Raw genomic sequence first — 18,075 nt, forward strand, 5'->3', positions numbered from 1 at the left:
TGTCAGAGCCAGAAAGGACAAGCACACTAGAAGCTCTCTGAGGCTGAGACAGATTCATTCCATCGTCCACTTTGTTGTGGCTGGAGGCACAAGCACAAACCTTTGGAATTTGAGGAGATTCAGAAGCCAGAGAAGGCAGTTGGGCAGAATTATGGAAGACAGCAAAGGGGTGACAGATTGTGCTGTGGAGAACACAGAAACCAAGATCCGAAGGCCTCCAGAAAACTAGCATAGCCCCAAAGGAAGGAGACAAAACTTTGAAGGAGACAAAAAAAAAAATTGGACTTTAATACCTGGCTGCACTTGTGATTACTGAACTGAAACTAATACTGCCTTCAGAAGCCCCCAAGAAATCTGCTCTCAGAGAACAATACATTTTAGAGAAGAATATTACAATGGTTGGGTTTTTCCTCCTTTATCCACTCATTAAAAAAAAAAAAAAACAGTTTTGGCATATAATATATAAAATATAAGCATATAAATTATAGTGCTATTATAATTATTTCTAACACTGAGATTATGGGGAATAGTACATCTAGCCTCAAGTTCTTCAGTTCTCCCCTCTGGTCTGGAATGGAAATTAAAACCTTTCCTATCCGGTAAATGTCCATAGTCAACAGCATTCCTCCTCCACTGCTTCTGCATTCATGGAGTGTTTGCTGTATCCTTCTCACTCTGGACTAAATCTAGACAACACAAGTGTGACTATTAGCAGACATTCCCTCAATCTTTCCTGACTCAGATGCCCAACTCCTCACACTGTCTGGTAAATGAAAATGTTTGTGGCTAGGTGCAATGCTACTTTCCAACCCAGACAGACCTAGGGTTCACTGCTTGTTATTTCAGGGGAGGTAATGTGGAGGTTTTTACCTCTCATATAGGTCAAACTTCTATCCTGGTAACTTTCATTTGATTTTCTTCAGTTGTCCTAGGCAACCTGCAAATCTGCTCCAATTCTTGTTTATTTATTTGTTTATTTTTACAATTCTTTGTTTGCCCTAATGTAGTATTTTTTTTTTTTCTTTTTTGGGGGAGAAATTTGAAGAGCTTAGAATTTTCTCACATAACCTCCATCTTCTCAGAATGGTCTCTTCAATTATGTTTTCTTTGGCTTTTTGTCAGTGTTTAATGCCAAAATTGATAGAATTGTACTTATGTGTGTAAAATCTTTCATGCTGAGAGCCAATTTGGCATTTCATTCAATGACAATTTGTATAATTGGTTTTATGAATTAAAAACAACTTTTAATATAACCAAAATCACTTTTATTGAATTGCTTTAACTTATTGCTTAATTATGAAAGTTGTATCAGGATTCCCCGATACTTAGTACATCACCTATATGTGGACAAATAACTTCTTTGTAATTTTGTGTGCTCAATATATTTGAATAGTAAGTCAGAAAATAAAGAACATAAGACATTCAGTAAATTCATTTTCTGTAATTATTGCAGTTACTGAAATCTGCCTCATTCTATATCTTCTCAGAATTTGGGAAGAAGATACCTGCTCTGTGGAAGATTTACCTAGACAACACTCATAGTCAGAATGCAGTATTTACATCATTGGGTTAATTGCTATTGTTTAGAAAATGTTTTTAAGATCAAAGATCTAATGCTGGAAGAGTTTTCAGGTTTATCTATTACAGTCTTCTCATTACATAGATCAGGAAATTAAGGAAGAGAGAAGTTTTGACTTGTCAAATATCTCAAAGCTAGATTTCCCACTATAGCAATGAACACAACCAGGTCTTTTAACTCCAGAGAATTTTTACTAAATCAAATGGCCAATTTGAGAATTTTATTTATGACCATTGTATACAAGATTATTCTCTTCATTTTAAAATAATTTGAACTTTAAAACATGTATAAACATTTGAAAACACGTAACAGAAAAAGAAGATTAATTTACATTTAATATTCCTTTTTTAATATGTAGAATTTTAAAATTTTATCTAAGTTTTCATGTTAGAATCAAAACAGTCTCACTTATTTGTACTCTTTTATGAATTTACTTGAATTTGGTGAAAATTGGTAAGTTGGTAAAATTGGCTTAAAATGTTAATTCGTTTTTTGCATCATTATTGCTACTCTTGATACCACAGACAATTAGCAAAATAAAATAAAATAAAATAAAAGAATAAGAAAAGAAAATAGTGAAGGTGCAGAAAATGTAATAAATAAGCAAGTCAACCAAAACATTTATCCATTGGCCATGTCAGAAATGCATTTTTTTTCCTTTCTGTACCTTTTTTTGGTACTTCTCTATCATGAATTGATAAACCTTTTTTTTTTTTTTTTCTTACCATAGATTTTTAGAATGGCTGTTCATTGTTTCAACTAGAGTTCTAATTTATAAAATTTCTTTTATTTACTTATCTTAGTTTATTTAATTTTATTTTTATTTTGACCTTATTTTGGTATGGGGTGTAAGATGTAGCTGTATACTCAGTTTCTGACATACAAATTTCCAGTTTTCCCAGCAATTTTTGTCAAATAGTGACTTCTAATTCAAGAAGATAGATTTTGGGGTTTATCAAATAGTAGATTGCTAGAAATTTTGATTATTGTGCCATGCGTATCTAAAGTATTCCACTGATCCACCACTCTTAGCCACTACCAAATGGTTTTGAAGAATGCTGCTTTATAATATAGTTTTAGGGTTGGAAATGCTAGATATTATCCTTTGTATATATATTTTTTCATTGATTCCCTTGATATTATTGATCTTTTGTTCTTCCAGATGAATTTTGTTAAATTTTTCTAGTTCTGTGAAGTAATTTTTTGTCAGTTTTATTGGTATGATACTGATCAAATAGATCAATTTTGGAAGAATTGTCATTTTTTTTATATTAGCTCAGCCTAGTGATGCACAATTAATATTTTCCCAATTGTTTAAAACTGACTTTGTGTGAGAAGTTTTTTGTAATTGTGTTCATATAGTTCTTGGGTTTGTCCTGGCAGGTAGAACCCCATGTATTTTATTCTGTCTACAGTAATTTCAAGTGGAACTTCTCTTTCTGTCTCTTGCTAATGGGCTTTGTCAGTAAAATATTAAAATGCTTATGATTTATGTGCATTTATTTTATATCCTGAAACTTTATTAAAACTATGAATTGTTATCAGTAGATTTTTGGATGATCATCATATCATCTGCAAAGAGTGGTGGTTTTATTTCCTCATTGTCTATTCTAATTCCTTTAATTTATTTTTCTTTTCTTATTGTTAAAGCCAGCATTTCCAGTGAAATGTTGAATAATAGTGGTGATAATTGACATCCTTGTTTCAACCCTGTTTCTATTTGGAATGCATCCAGTTTCTCTCTATTACAAAATACAAGTAGAGTTTAGATAGGTACTGCTTATTATTTTAAGGAATGCTTCCTTTATTCATATACTCTCTAGTGTTTTTAATAGGAATGTGTCCTGTATATTGTCAAAAGCATATCCATCATCTGTTGGTTTTTGTTGGCATGATTGATTATGGTAATAGTTTTCTTGATACTGAATCACTCCTGCATACCTAGCATAAATTCCATTTATTCACAGGTATTATCTTGCTGATAAGTTGCTATAATCTCTTTGCTAATATTTTACTTATTTTTTTTTTTGCATCAGTATTCATTAGGGAGATTGGTCTATAATTTTTCTTGTCTGTTTTGACCCATCTTGGTTTAGATAGAAGTGCTATATTTATGTCATACAGAGAATATGACAGTACTCTTTCTTTACTTATTTTTCCAAATAATTTACATAGTATTGGAATAAATTGGTCTTTAAATATTTGGTAGAAGTCACTTGTGAATCCATATGGCCCCAGGAATTTTTTCTTAGGGAGTTCATTAAAGGCTTTTACATTTTTCCCCTTAAAAGGGGCTATTTAATTACTTTATTTCCTCTTCTGTTAAGCTGGGCAATTTATATTTTTGTAAATATTAATCAATTTCTATTAGATTATGAGACGTCACCATAAAGCTGGACAAAATAGCATCTAATTATTGCTTTAATTTCTTTTTCATTGATGGTAAGTTTCATTTTCAATGTTGGTGATTTGTTTTTTCCTTTCCTTTTTCTTATCGAATTAACCAAAGGTTTATCTATTTTGTGAATTTTTTTCATAAAACCAATTCTTAGTGTTATTTATTAGTTCAATAGTTTTATTAATTTCTATTTTATTAACCTCCCCACTGAGTTACAGATTTTTCCAATGTGATATGTATTTGGAAGTTTTAAATTTGTTTCTTTTTCTACCTTTGTTAATTGTGTGCCCAATTCATTGATCTCCTTCTTCTCTATTTTATTCATGTAGCTATTTAGAGATATAAAATTTCCCCTAAGAATTGCTCTGCATTTCATAGGTTTTGGTATGTTGTCTCATTGTTGTCTATCTCTTTCATGAAATTATTGTTTCTGTGATTTGTTGTCTGACCCACTCATCTTTTAGAATTAGATTATTTTATTTCCCATTGTTTTAGTGTCCTTTCCTTTGTCCTTTATAGAATATAAATTTTATTGCATTGTGGTCTAAAAAGGAAGCATTTACTAATTCTGCCTTTTCATGCATTTGATTGTGATACTTTTATATCCTAACATATGGTCAATTTTTGTATAGGTGCCACGTACTGCTGAGAAAAAGATGTATTCCTTTCTGTCCCTATTAAATTTCCTCCACAGATCTATCCTGTCTAGGGTTTCCAAAATCTTATTAACCTCCCTGGTTTCTTTCTCTTGTATATTTTGTGGTTACATTTGTTTGATTCTGGGAGGGGAAGGTTGAGATACTCCACTACAATAGTTTTTTTTTTTTTTTTTTTGTCTACTTCTTCCTGTAACAGGCTTAAAATTTTCTCTAGGAATTTGGCTGTTCTACTATTTGCTACATACACATTTAGTATCGTTACTACTTCATATGGTACCTTTTATCAAGATGTATTTTCTTTTTTTATCTCTTTTAATAAGATCTAATTTTACTTTTGCTTTATCTGAGATTAGAATTGCTACCCCTGCATTTTTTTTTTTTTACTTCAGCTGAAGCATAATAAATTTGGTTCCAGCCTTTTACATTTACTCTGTATGTGTCTCTGTGTTAAATGTGTTTTTGTAAAAAACATATTTTATGATTCTGTTTTTTAATCCACTTGGCTATTTCCTTCCATTTTATGGGTTCATTCACATGAACATTTATGATTTCAAGGTCTGTATTTCTCTCTCACTCTCTTTTTTTTTTTAATAACTTTATATTGACAGAACCCATGCCAGGGTAATTTTTTTACAGCATTATTCCTTGCACTCACTTCTGTTCCGATTTTTCCCCTTCCTCCCTCCACCCTCTCCCCCAGATGGCAAGCAGTCCTTTACATGTTGAATAGGTTACAGTATATCCTAGATACAATATATGTGTGTAGAACCGAACAGTTTTCTTGTTGCACAGGGAGAATTGGATTCAGAAGGTATAAATAACCTGGGAAGAAAAACAAAAATGCAAGCAGTTTATATTCATTTCCCAGTGTTCTTTCTTTGGGTGTAGCTGCTTCTGTCCATCCTTGAATTGAAACTGAATTAGCTCTCTTTAATGAAGAGATCCACTTCCATCAGAATACATCCTCAAACAGTATCATTGTTGAGGTATATAATGATCTCCTGGTTCTGCTCATTTCACTTAGCATCAGTTCATGTAAGTCTCGCCAGTCCTCTCTGTATTCATCCTGCTGGTCATTCCTTAGAGAACAATAATATTCCATAATGTTCATATACCACAATTTACTCAACAATTCTCCAATTGATGGGCATCCTTTCATTTTCCAGCTTCTAGCCACTACAAACAGGGCTGCCACAAACATGTTGGCACATACAGGTCCCTTTCCCTTCTTTAGTATCTCTTTGGGGTATAAGCCCAGTAGAAACACTGCTGGATCAAAGGGTATGCACAGTTTGATAACTTTTTGAGCATAGTTCCGAATGGCTGAATGGCAATTCCATCAATGATGTATCAGTGTCTCTGTTTCCCCACATCCCCTCCAACATTCCACATTATCTTTCCCTGTCACTCTAGACAATCTGACAGGTGTGTAGTGGTATCTCAGAGTTGTCTTAATTTGCATTTCTCTGATTAATAATGATTTGGAGCATATTTTCATATGTTTATAAATAGTTTCAATTTCTTCATCTGAGAATTGTCTGTTCATATCCTTTGACCATTTATCAATTGGAGAATGGTTTGATTTCTTATAAATTAGAATCAATTCCCTATATATTTTGGAAATGAGGCCTTTATCAGAACCTTTGATTGTAAAAATGTTTTCCCAGTTTATTGTTTCCCTTCTAATCTTGTCTGCATTTGTTTGTATTTTTCTATTTTCTCCACTTTACATATTTTTGTTCTCTCTTTCCATTCTGTCCTTAGTTGTGCACTTTTTTTTACCCAACCCAACCACTGCCTTATCTTCTATTAACCCTTCCCTGCTTCTCTTACCTTTTTCCCTAGTGTTCAAAGCTTCTCTCTTCTATATTTCCCCTCCCTTTTCTTTTCCTTTTTCTCCTACTTCTTTATAGGGTTAGATACATTTCTATACCTAACTGAATGATTAAATTATTCTCTCTTAGAGCCAAAACTTATGACATCAAACTTCAGACAATGCTCTCCCTTCTCCTTTCTCTCTCTTGTTTGTATTAGGTATTTTTGCATCTCTTAATGTGAACTTAATGTGATATTGTCCCATAATATCTATCCTCTCTTTTTTCAGTATAGACCTTTTCCTACCCCTCATTGTCTTTTTCTTTGATGTCATTATATCAAAGTCCATTCACAACCACACTCTCAGTCCAAGTGATGCCTCCCTCTTTCTTCCCCAGTGACAGATACAGTTCTTCCAAGTTACATATATTGTTTTCCTATCTATGGATATAAACAGTTTAATCTTTAAATAAATATTTTCCCCTCATTTACCTTTCTCTGCTTCTCTGGCATCTTGTGTTTGTAGATCAAATTTTCAGTCTGGTTCTGTTTTTTTTTGTTTTTTTGTTTTTTTGTTTTTTCCCCAATAGAAATAATTAAATGTTACTTCATTAAAGTTCCATCTCTTCTCCTGAAAGATCATGCTCAGGCTCACTGGGTGGTTAATTCCTGGTTTTAACCCCAGATGCTTTGGGTTCTGAAATATGTTATTCCAGGCCCTCTGATTCTATATTATAAAAGCTGCCAGATTCTGAGTAATCCTTACTGTTGCTCTTTGATATCTGAATAATTTTTGTCTAGCAGCATGTAGTATTTTTTATCTTGAGATTGTAGTTCTAGAGTTTTGCAACAATGTTTCTTGGGTTTTTCCTTGTGGGATCTTTTTTTTTCCCAGAAGTGATCAATAGATTCTTTCAAAGAGTATTTCCCCCCTCTGTTTCTAGAATATTGAGGTAGTTTTCCTTAATGACCTCTTGTAGAATGCTATCCAGGATCTTTTTTTTTTTTTTTTTTTTTTTTGGTAGTGGACTTCAGGTAAGTCAATAATTTTTAAATTGTCTCTTCTGGATTGACTCTTTTGCCAATGGGACATTTCACATTTTCTTCTAAAATAAATTAGCTTGTTTAACTAATTCTTACTGTCTCACAAAGCCATTAGCTTCCATTTCTTGTGCTCTAGTTTTTAATGTGTAATTTTCTTTATTTATCTTTTGTGTCTCTTTTTTTCCATTTGTTTTTTTTTCTTCTGTTTAAATAGTTGTTTTCTTCAGACAATTTTTTCCTTCCTTTTCCAAACTGTTGAGTTTCTCATGCATACCTCTCATTTCTTTTCTCATTTTTTTCCCTACCTCTTTTTTTCCCTTTTGAAGTCTTTTGTGAGCACTTCCAAGAAGCTTCTTTTACCTTGAGACCAATTTATCTCACTCTTTAAGATTTCTTCTTTGGACAGTCTGTCCTTGTCTGAGTTTTTGCTGTCACCATAGTAGCTCTCTATGGTCAAGGATCTTTTCTGTTTCTTGCTCATTTGATTTCCTTTTCTTTTGATAGTGCCTCTGTTTTGCTTATAAAATGAAACTCTGCTTCTAGAGAGGGTGCTGCCCTAAATTTCCTGTGCACCTCTGAACCTTAGCTTTGAGCACACAGGGCCCTTATGTTTGTAGGGGGTAGCTTTGTCTGCTCTTTTTTCCCAGAGTTTGCCTTCTGAGCTGGGACTGATCTGCTACTGAGCCAGGACTGAGGGTCTGACTTGCTGATTTGCAGCTTTCCCAGAATCTATCTGACCTGGGCTGAACACCCTTTTCACCCCAGTGAGACTGACCTTTCTTAATTTTTTTTTTCAGTCTATCTTAACCTGGAAGGTTTGGTTTCATGTAGTCTTTGAGAGAAATTGGGAGAGTCTGAGCAGCTCCCTCCTCCATCTTGGCTCCAACCCCAAAACATTCAATATATGATAGTCTTGCTTAGTCTTCAATTCCTTTTTTCTAAATGATTGAACTGCCTCCATCTGATTTATTACAGTATTTTTTTTAAAGACATATGGTTTTTAGCTGGTTCTTGGTAGTAGTAAGGATTCCATTCTATATGTGAATATATGATTTTACAACTCAAACTATGATTATTTCTTTGAACATATGTATACATTAGAGTTTACTTTTATAATTTTCTTCTTAGCTATTTCATTTGTGTTTTTTTTCTTATAATTAACTTTTGATGTGTTTTTATTTTTCTTTTTATTTATGTAATCCTTATTTTAAAAAATCTATCCTTTTTGAGTTTTACTTGCAAATGCAATTTTTTCTTAGTTTATTTTAGGATTGCTTTAAGCTATTTTATTTATTCATTATTACAGATTTAGTTCCTGAATTGGAGTCTTTTGGTAGGATTAGGCTCTGCCCTGATTTGCACTTTTAAACATGGTTGTAGGTATTCATTGAAAAAACTCAGCTTTCCAGAATGACTCATCCCTAAGGGTTTTAGGCTATTTCAAATTTCACTTTTTAGCTTTCTATTCCATTGGAGATTAAGGCTTCACACTGTCTTGATACATTCACTTCCTTGTAATGGTTAACAATATTTCTTTTTTTCCCCCTTATTTACAGTTGAAAAATGAGTATTCAGCCATCCTTGGAAAAAAAATCATTGCTAGTATAAAATGCCTACTGGCCAAAGAAACCTATAAAGAAAGACATCTAAGTTATCTTGATACAAACAAAAGAAAGCCTCAGAAGACTGGCCTGTATTGTCAGCAACTTCTGGAAGTCAAGTATCCAAAAAAAAAAAAGGATGGGGATTCTTCAGGACAATACATATTAGGATCACAGTTGTGTTCATTTTGAACATGCGTGGAATTTTAGATTACAACAGTTATGAGTGAGTTATTGCCATGAAGGAATGCCAAAGTTCAGGATATGACCAGGGCTATTAATTCATAGCACACATCAGGCAATACAAAATATTGCTATTTATTATTGGGTATATTTATTAGTAAACAAAACTTGGCATGTGAGTACCCTATTACTTGTTATAATACATCTTAAAAACACCAAAAAAAAGCAGAAACAAAAACAAAAAAACAAGGTTAGTAGTAGAGCAGTTAATATAATTAAATGATACAATTTGCAAAATAAGAAGCCATTAAATGACTGTAAATGGAATATGGAGAGGAATAATTATGCATAGTCACATGACATTGTATTCATATCTTTGTAGTTCTTTAAAATAACAGCCTTTTTTCTCTTGCCTTTCACAAGAGAATGTTTATTGTTTCAAGCAAATGATTTCTTCCTATCCTTTTATATGTCATAATTTAAAATATCCCAATTCATGACTTCTTATCTTTTTTTTCCTTTATGACTCAGTTTTTATTTTAATTTTTAATATTTCACATATTCAAATAAAGATAAATGAAATGAAAAAATATAGAAAACAATAAATATAAAACTTTTCTTTACCCTGTATTGGCAAATTTTAATTTTTTTTTAATCCTTGAAGTTCTTTATTTGATTTGTTTTTAATTATAGCTTAATCGTATTGTGAAAGAAAATATAAGGAAAAAAAAAAACAATAAAGAAAAAGTCCACTATGTTTCAATCTACATTTAGATTTCATCCATTTTTTGTTTTTTGTTTTTTGCAGATGAATAGCATTTTTCATCAGAGGTACTTCAGAATTGTCCTGATCTTTGTATTTTGGAGAATAGTAATCCATTTACAACTGATCATTTTACAATATTGTTGCTACTGTATTTGCTATTCTTCTTATTATACTCTTTCATTTTGCATCAGGTCATGGAAATCTTTCCATGATTTTCGAAAGCATCCTGCTTATGATTTCTTACAGCAAATTAATGTTCAATCACAATTATATACATCAACTTGTTCAGCCATTGCCCAATTGTTGGGGATTCCCATATTTTCAATTCTTAGCTACCACAAAAATTGATGCTATAAATATTTTTGTAAATATAAGGACTTTGTCTTAAAAAAAGAATCTTTTGGGAATACAGATTGAATAGTGATATTGCTGGGTCAAAGGATATGGACATTTTGGTTGCCCTTTGGACATAGTTCCAAATTGCTTTCCATAATGGTTGTGTTGGTTCATAACTCTACCAACAGAGAATTAGTGTTCTAATTTTCTCACATCCCCTCCAATAATTATCATTTTCCTTTTTGCTCACATTTAGCCAATCAGAAAAATGTGAATTGTACCTCAAAGTTGTTTTAATTTGTGGTTCTCAAGTCAATAGTTATTTAGAGCATTTTTTCATATTAATATAGATATCTTTGATTTCTTTAACTGAAAACTGTGTTTATATCCTTTCATCACTTAGCAATTGGGGAATAATTCATATTCTTGTAAATTTGAATCAGTAATCTATATATTCAATAGATAAAGCCTTTTTCAAAAAATCTGCAAATTCCCTTCCTCTCCCAGCTTTCTGTTTTCCTTCTAATCTTGGTTACATTGTACAAAAACTTTTTTTAATTTCTAGAAACCAAAATTAACAATTTATATCCCACAATGCTTTCAATCTCTTTCTTGGTAATATACTCTTATTCATCGATTCAAATGGTAAATGATTTCATGCTCCCCTAATTTGCTTATGGCATCAACTTTAATATCTAATCTTGTTCTATGGTGTGAGATTCATTTTCTACTTTTTATAAAAGAGAGAATGGAAAGAAGGAAGGGGAATGAATGAAAGGAGAAATGATAGAAGGAAGATAGATGGGAAGGTATAAAGGAGCAAAGGAATAAAGGAATGAAAAAAGGAAGGTTGGGGAGGAAAAAAGTAAAAGAAAAAAAGAAGGCAGGAAGACAGAGGAAAAAGAAAAAAAAAGGAGAAAAAAGCAGAAAGGAAAAAGAAAGGTGGAAATGGGCAAAGGAAGAAAAAAAAGAAAGGATGAAGGAGTGAAGAGAAGAAAATGAGAAGGGAGAGAGAAATGGAGGAATGCAGGGAAGGAGAAGACAAAGATGGAAGAAGGGGAAAAATACTTCATTTTTTTTTAGGCTAGCAAAGTTATGACATTAAAACATATGCGTGATTTCTTCACATTATTTGCATTTTAAAAATCATAAATTTTATACAAATACATACAAACTTTACTTTGCTTCTATTTTTATAGGCATATTGAATGCTATACCTGAAAGAAAACTATTCTAATCTCAACATTTTTGAAATGTGGACACTGAAAATAAGAGAAATATAAAAATTACTCAAGATTATATAAGCAAATAATAATGACAGTTATTATAATCTTTGATACCATATAAAAATACTTTCCAAATAAGACTTATGCAGTAAATTAAGACAACTCTGAGATACCACTACCTGTCAGATTGGCTAAGATGACAAGAAAAAGTAATGATGAATGTTGGAGGGGATGCAGGAAAACTGGGACACTGATGCATTCTTGGTGGAGTTGTGAACGAATCCAACCATTCTGGAGAGCAATCTGGAATTATGCCCAAAAAGTTATCAAACTGTGCATACCCTTTGATCCAGCAGTGCTACTACTGGGCTTATACCCCAAAGAGATACTAAAGAAGGGAAAGGGATCTATATGTGCCAAAATGTTTGTGGCAGCCCTGTTTGTAGTGGCTAGAAACTGGAAATTGAATGGATGCCCATCAATTGGAGAATGGCTGGGTAAATTGTGGTATATGAATGTTATGGAATATTATTGTTCTGTAAGAAATGACCAGCAGGATGAATACAGAGAGGCTTGGCGAGACTTATATGAACTGATGCTAAGTGAAATGAGCAGAACCAGGAGATCATTATACATTTCGACAATGATATTGTATGAGGATGTATTCTGATGGAAGTGGATTTCTTTGACAAAGAGACCTAACTGAGTTTCAATTGATAAATGATGGACAGAAGCAGCTCACCCAAAGAAAAAATACTGGGAAACGAATGTGAACTATTTGCATTTTTGTTTTTCTTCCTGGGTTATTTTTACCTTCTGAATCCAATTCTCCCTGTGCAATAAGAGAACTGTTCGGTTCTGCAAACATATACTGTATCTAGGATATACTGCAACATATCTAACATATATAGCCATCTAGGGGAGCTTGCCATCTAGGGGAGAGGGTGGAGGAAGGGAGGGGAAAAATCGGAACAGAAACGAGTGCAAGGGATAGTGTTGTAAAAAAATTACCCTGCCATGGATTCTGTCAATATAAAGTTATTATTAAATAAAATAAAATAAAATATTTTTTAAAAAAAGACTTATGCAGTAGATAGTACAGATATTTCCATTTTGTTAAGAGAAAAATGATCCTGTGTTATGTGCCTATTTTCATAAGTCTACTAGGAAGATCAGGTAAGTGCTTGAACATAGGTTTTCTCCTGAACTTCATAGAAAGCTGTATTACCCCATTTTTCCTAATTTTGTTTGCAACAGTAATTTAAAGCTTTCCTCCAAATATCTGAAGAACTTCATATAAAAAGCTATTGTACTGAATGTACATTTCCACAAAGAAATAATCTATTGATTCAATAAATGATAATGGATAGCATCTAAAAATTCATCATTCCATTAAGCCTACCCCATTCTAGATGGGGATATCTTTCATAGATATCTTTCAAAATTTCAAAGTTAATGAAAGGTCACATTAATTTTTGAAGTCATTGTGCCTATCCATATTGCAAAAAGGCAACACAATGGGTGGTGGAAAGATATGTTGTGAAAACAGATTCAGGTTAAATTAGTTGTAGTGTTTAGAAGAATAGTTTTGCTTTAATTTGATTCTGTATGGGGTTTTTTGTCTTTTTTTTTTTTTTTTTAAGACTTAATACTTGTGTTGATTGCCTGCTTTTTCAGAGTAATTACAAAGTAATTTCCTTTGAAAAGTGTCTGTTTATATCACAAGTAGCAGCAGGTACTGTGTAATTCATACTCAACATTTCTTTCAGAGATGCCTCTGGAAAAAGTTAACTAAATATTTTTTAAAAGAAAAAAGCCAACCAATCCATTAAAAAAAAAAAAAAAAACTTCGCCAAAAGCAAAATTTTGAATATTAATAGATTGAATTATTATTCTTCCCATCCCCTCTCCCCCAATCTTCCTTTTAAGTGAAGCACACTCATTAGACCTATCTGAAGAACTACTTTATTCCTATGATTATATTTTTAATAGCTTTTTATTTACAACTACATGCATAAGTAATTTTTCAGCATTGATGGTTGCAAATCCTTCTGTTCCAACTTTTTCCCTCTTTCGCCCCACCTTTTCCCCCAGATGGCAGGTTGACGAATACATGTTAAATATCTTAAAATATAAGTAAAATACAATATATGTATACATGTTCAAATAGTTATTTTGCTGTATAAAAAGAATTGGACTTTGAAATAGTGTACAATTAGCCTGTGAAGGAAATGAAAAATGCAAATGGACAAAAATAGAGGGATTGGGAATTCTAGGTAGTGGTTCATGGTCATCTCCCAGACTTCTTTCTCTGGGTGTACCTGGTTCAGTTCATTATGGCTCTATTAGAACTGATTTGGTTTATCTCATTGTTAAAGTGGGCCATGTCCATCAGAATTGATCACCATATATGTTGAAGTAAACTGCTCATTTTACTCAGCATCAGTTCATGTAACTCTCTCCAGGCCTTTCTGAAATCATCCTTTTGGTCATTTCTTACGGAACGATAATATTCCATAATATCCATATACCACAATTTATTCAACCATTCTCCAGCTGATGGGCATCTACTCAGTTTCCAGTTTCTGGCCACTATAAAGAGGGCTGCCATGAACATTTTTGCATATATAGGTTTCTTTCCCTTTTTAAAAATCTCTTTGGTAACACTCCTGGGTCAAAGTGTATGCACAATTTGATAGCTTTTTGAGCATAGTTCCAAACTGCTCTCCAGAATGGCTGGATGTATTCACAATTCTACCAACAATGTATCAATGTCCCAATTTTCCCACATCCCCTCCAACATTCCCCATTATCTTTCCCTGTCATTCTAGCCAATCTGACAGATGTGCAGTGGTATCTCAGAGCTGTCTTAATGTGCATTTCTCTGATTAATAATGACATGGAACATCTTTTCATATGGCTAGAAGTAGTTTCAATTTATTCATATAAGAATTGTCTGTTCATATCCTTTGACCATTTATCAATTGGAGAATGGCTTTATTTCTTATAAATTAAAGTCAATTCTCTATATATTTTGGAAATGAGGCTTTTATCAGAACCTTTGACTATAAAAATGTTTTCCCAGTTTATTGTTTCCCTTCTAATCTTGTCTGCATTAGTTTTGTTTGTACAAAAACTTTTCAATTTGATATAATCAATTTTTTCTATTTTGTGATCAATAATGATCTCTGCTTCTTCTTTTGTCATAAATTCCTTCCTCTTCCACAGATCTGAGAGGTAAACTATACTATGCTCTTCCAATTTATTTATAATCTCATTGTTTATGCCTAAATCACATACCCATTTTGACCTTATTTTGGTTTATGGTGTTAAGTGTGGGTCAATGCCTAGTTTCTGCTATAGTAGTTTCCAATTTTCCCACCAATTTTTGTCAAACAGTGAGTTCTTATCCCAAAAGCTGTGGTCTTTGGATTTGTCAAACACTAGATTATTCAAGTTATTGGCTGTTTTGCCCTTTGAACCTAACCTATTCCATTGATCAACTAATCTATTTCTTAACCAATAGCAAATAGTTTTGGTAACTGCTGCTTTATAGTATAATTTTAGATCTGATACAACTGGGCCACCTTCATTTGAATTTGTTTTCATTAATTCTTTTGAAATTCTTGACCTTTTGGTTTTTCCATATGAACTTTATGGTTATTTTTTCTAGGCCATTAAAAAAGATTTTGGGGGAATCTGATTGATATAATGCTAAATAAGTAGATTAGTTTAAGCAGTATTGTCATCTTTATTATATTTGCTCACCCAATCCAAGAACATTTAATATTTTTCCAATTGGTCAGAACTGACTTTATTTGCATGGAAAGAGTTTTGTAGTTTTGCTCATAAACTTTCTGATTTTTCCCTTGACAGATAGATTCCTAAAATTGTATACTGTCAGTTATTTTAAATGGAATTTCTCTTTGTAACTCTAACTGTTTTATTTTGTTAGTGAAATATAAGAATGCTGATGACTTATGTGGGTTTATTTTGTATCCTATAACCTTGCTAAAGGTGTGATTGTTTCTTATACCTTTTTAGTAGAATCTCTGGGGTTCTCTAAGTATACCATTATATCATCAGCAAAGAGTGATAGTTTGGTTTCCTCATTGATTATTCATATTTCTTTATTCTCTTTCTCAGTTCTTATTGCCAAAGCTATTATTTCTAATACAATATTAAATAGTAACGGTGATACTGGGCAGCCTTGTTTCACTCCTGATCTTATTGGGAATGGTTGCAGTTTGTCCCCATTACATATGATGCTGACTGCTGGTTTTAAATAGATGCTACTGATTATTTTAAGGAAAAGTCCATTTATTCCTATACTCTCAAGTGTTTTTAATATATTGGATTTTAGCAAATGATTTTTCTGCATCTATTGAGATGATCATATGGTTTTTGTTCATTTAGTTATACAAATAGTTTTCCTAATATGGAACCGGCCATTGCATTCCTGTTATAAATCCTACTTTGTCATGATGTATTATACTGAGGATGATTATCTGTAATCTTTTTGCTAATATCTTCTTTAAGATTTTATTCAATATTCATTATTCATTATTCATTAGGGAGATTGGTTTATAATTTTCTTTCTCTGTTTTCAACCTACCTGGTTTAGGTATCAGTACCATGTCTGTGTCATAAAAGGATTCCCTCTTTTTTCAAATAATTTATATAACACTGGAGCTAATTGTTCTTTAAATATTTGGTAGAATTCACATGTAAATCATTCTGGTCCTGGGGATTTTTTCTTAGAAGGCTGTGGATATTAGTGGCCCAGCAGGGAATAGCCCTGCAGGGACCGAAAGTGTCCCTGTTCAGGGAAGCAGGGTGGCACTGTGAAAGTTATATTGCCCCAGGCCAAGCCCCCCACTGTGCAGATTAAAGGTTGCCCTAGGCTGTGCCCCCCCTGCATTGCAGATTTGTATCTGCTCTGACAAAAGCCCCTTACTGATGGATGTGGCTGCAGGGCTGTGTTACATGTCTGCCTTAGTTAATTCCGATTTGGGGTGTTTATAGCCAGATCTTGTCAGGTTCTGGTGTTTTTTAGAGTACCCTCTGTTTTAGGCTTTAATTTCTCTGCCAGTTTACTGCTTTGTAATCAAGGCAGAGCAGTTAGCCTATAGCAGAGTCGTCTCTATAACTTTTCTTGCCACAGGGATCACTCCCGCCCCTGGTCTGCTCAGGACACTAGTCTCTCCTATCTCTCTACCCAGGCTGGTCTGTTCCCACCACTCAGGACAAACAGGATCTGGCAATCTTCCAGATTATCTTTGGCTGGTAAATTGTGTGCTTCTAATCATCATGAATTTTACCAGTCAAGTGCTATTTTTGAGGATGAATTTAATAGTTGATTGTGACAGCATGAGAGAAGCTTAGAAAGTCCCGTGTGCCTTCTCTGCCATCTTGGCTCTGCCTCCCATGATTATATTTCAAAGAATGGATTAATATAAACTATTTCTTTTTTTTTTTCTTTCTTTTTCTTCCTGTCCTTTTTCTGAAGGGGAAAAAAAAAAAACACCTCTAAATCCTAAGAAGAAGAACAATTTCATATTAAGTATATGGATTATAGTAATAAAGAACCTAAAGTATAATTTTATGATTTCATACGTTCTTACCCTACCTACTACTGTTGCACAAATCTCAAGAGAATATGCTTTGATTTGGCTATATTTATGATTTAAAATTCTAGCCTTTTCCAATGCTCATCTCAAGCATTACTTCTTACATGAATCCTTGAGGTTTCAATCAAGTGCTCTAGAAATATTTGTATCTACTTTGTATTTATTTGAATCTCCTTATTTTTTCACGTATTTGCCCCAAAAGAATACTTTATTTTAATTTTAATATTTTAAACAACATACCCAGCATATATCAGATGATGGGAAAAATTAAGTAGTTTCTCAACCTAAACCATCAACAACAAACATTTTTTGCTAATAAAACAATCTTTCACTGTGTATCTGGAGATACACTCTATCTTACTCTGTTCTTACTCTATCTCAGTAATTATCATATACAATAAGCAGTTCCTAAATAGACAATCTGCTTATCATTCCCAATACATTTATTCCTTAATAAATTCATACAACTTATATTCGTATGTTGCATAATGTCTCAAGAGGGATGCAAAGTGATGCTATATGTAATTTACTCCAACAAAGAATGTTATTTTAGGCAATTATCCCACAAAGTGATAATTGAGCATATTTTTGGTTATTATTTGCATGGTCATTATAACCTTGATTAACAAGGGAATTTGTCATTATACATATGTATAGTCAGCATTTTAGAAAGAGAAGTTTCAGCAACGGTGAATCATCTAGTAATTCTCTCTTTATGGTACTTTATATTTTGCAACTTACCTTTGTTTGGTTGGTTGATCTTTCTTCTCAAAGAAGACCAAAATTACATCTCTAAGTTAGAATCAAGTTATAGTGTATCCCATTGCTCCTGATAAGA

This window comes from Antechinus flavipes, chromosome 3 (genome assembly GCF_016432865.1).
Source record: "Antechinus flavipes isolate AdamAnt ecotype Samford, QLD, Australia chromosome 3, AdamAnt_v2, whole genome shotgun sequence".
Lineage (NCBI taxonomy): Eukaryota > Metazoa > Chordata > Mammalia > Dasyuromorphia > Dasyuridae > Antechinus > Antechinus flavipes.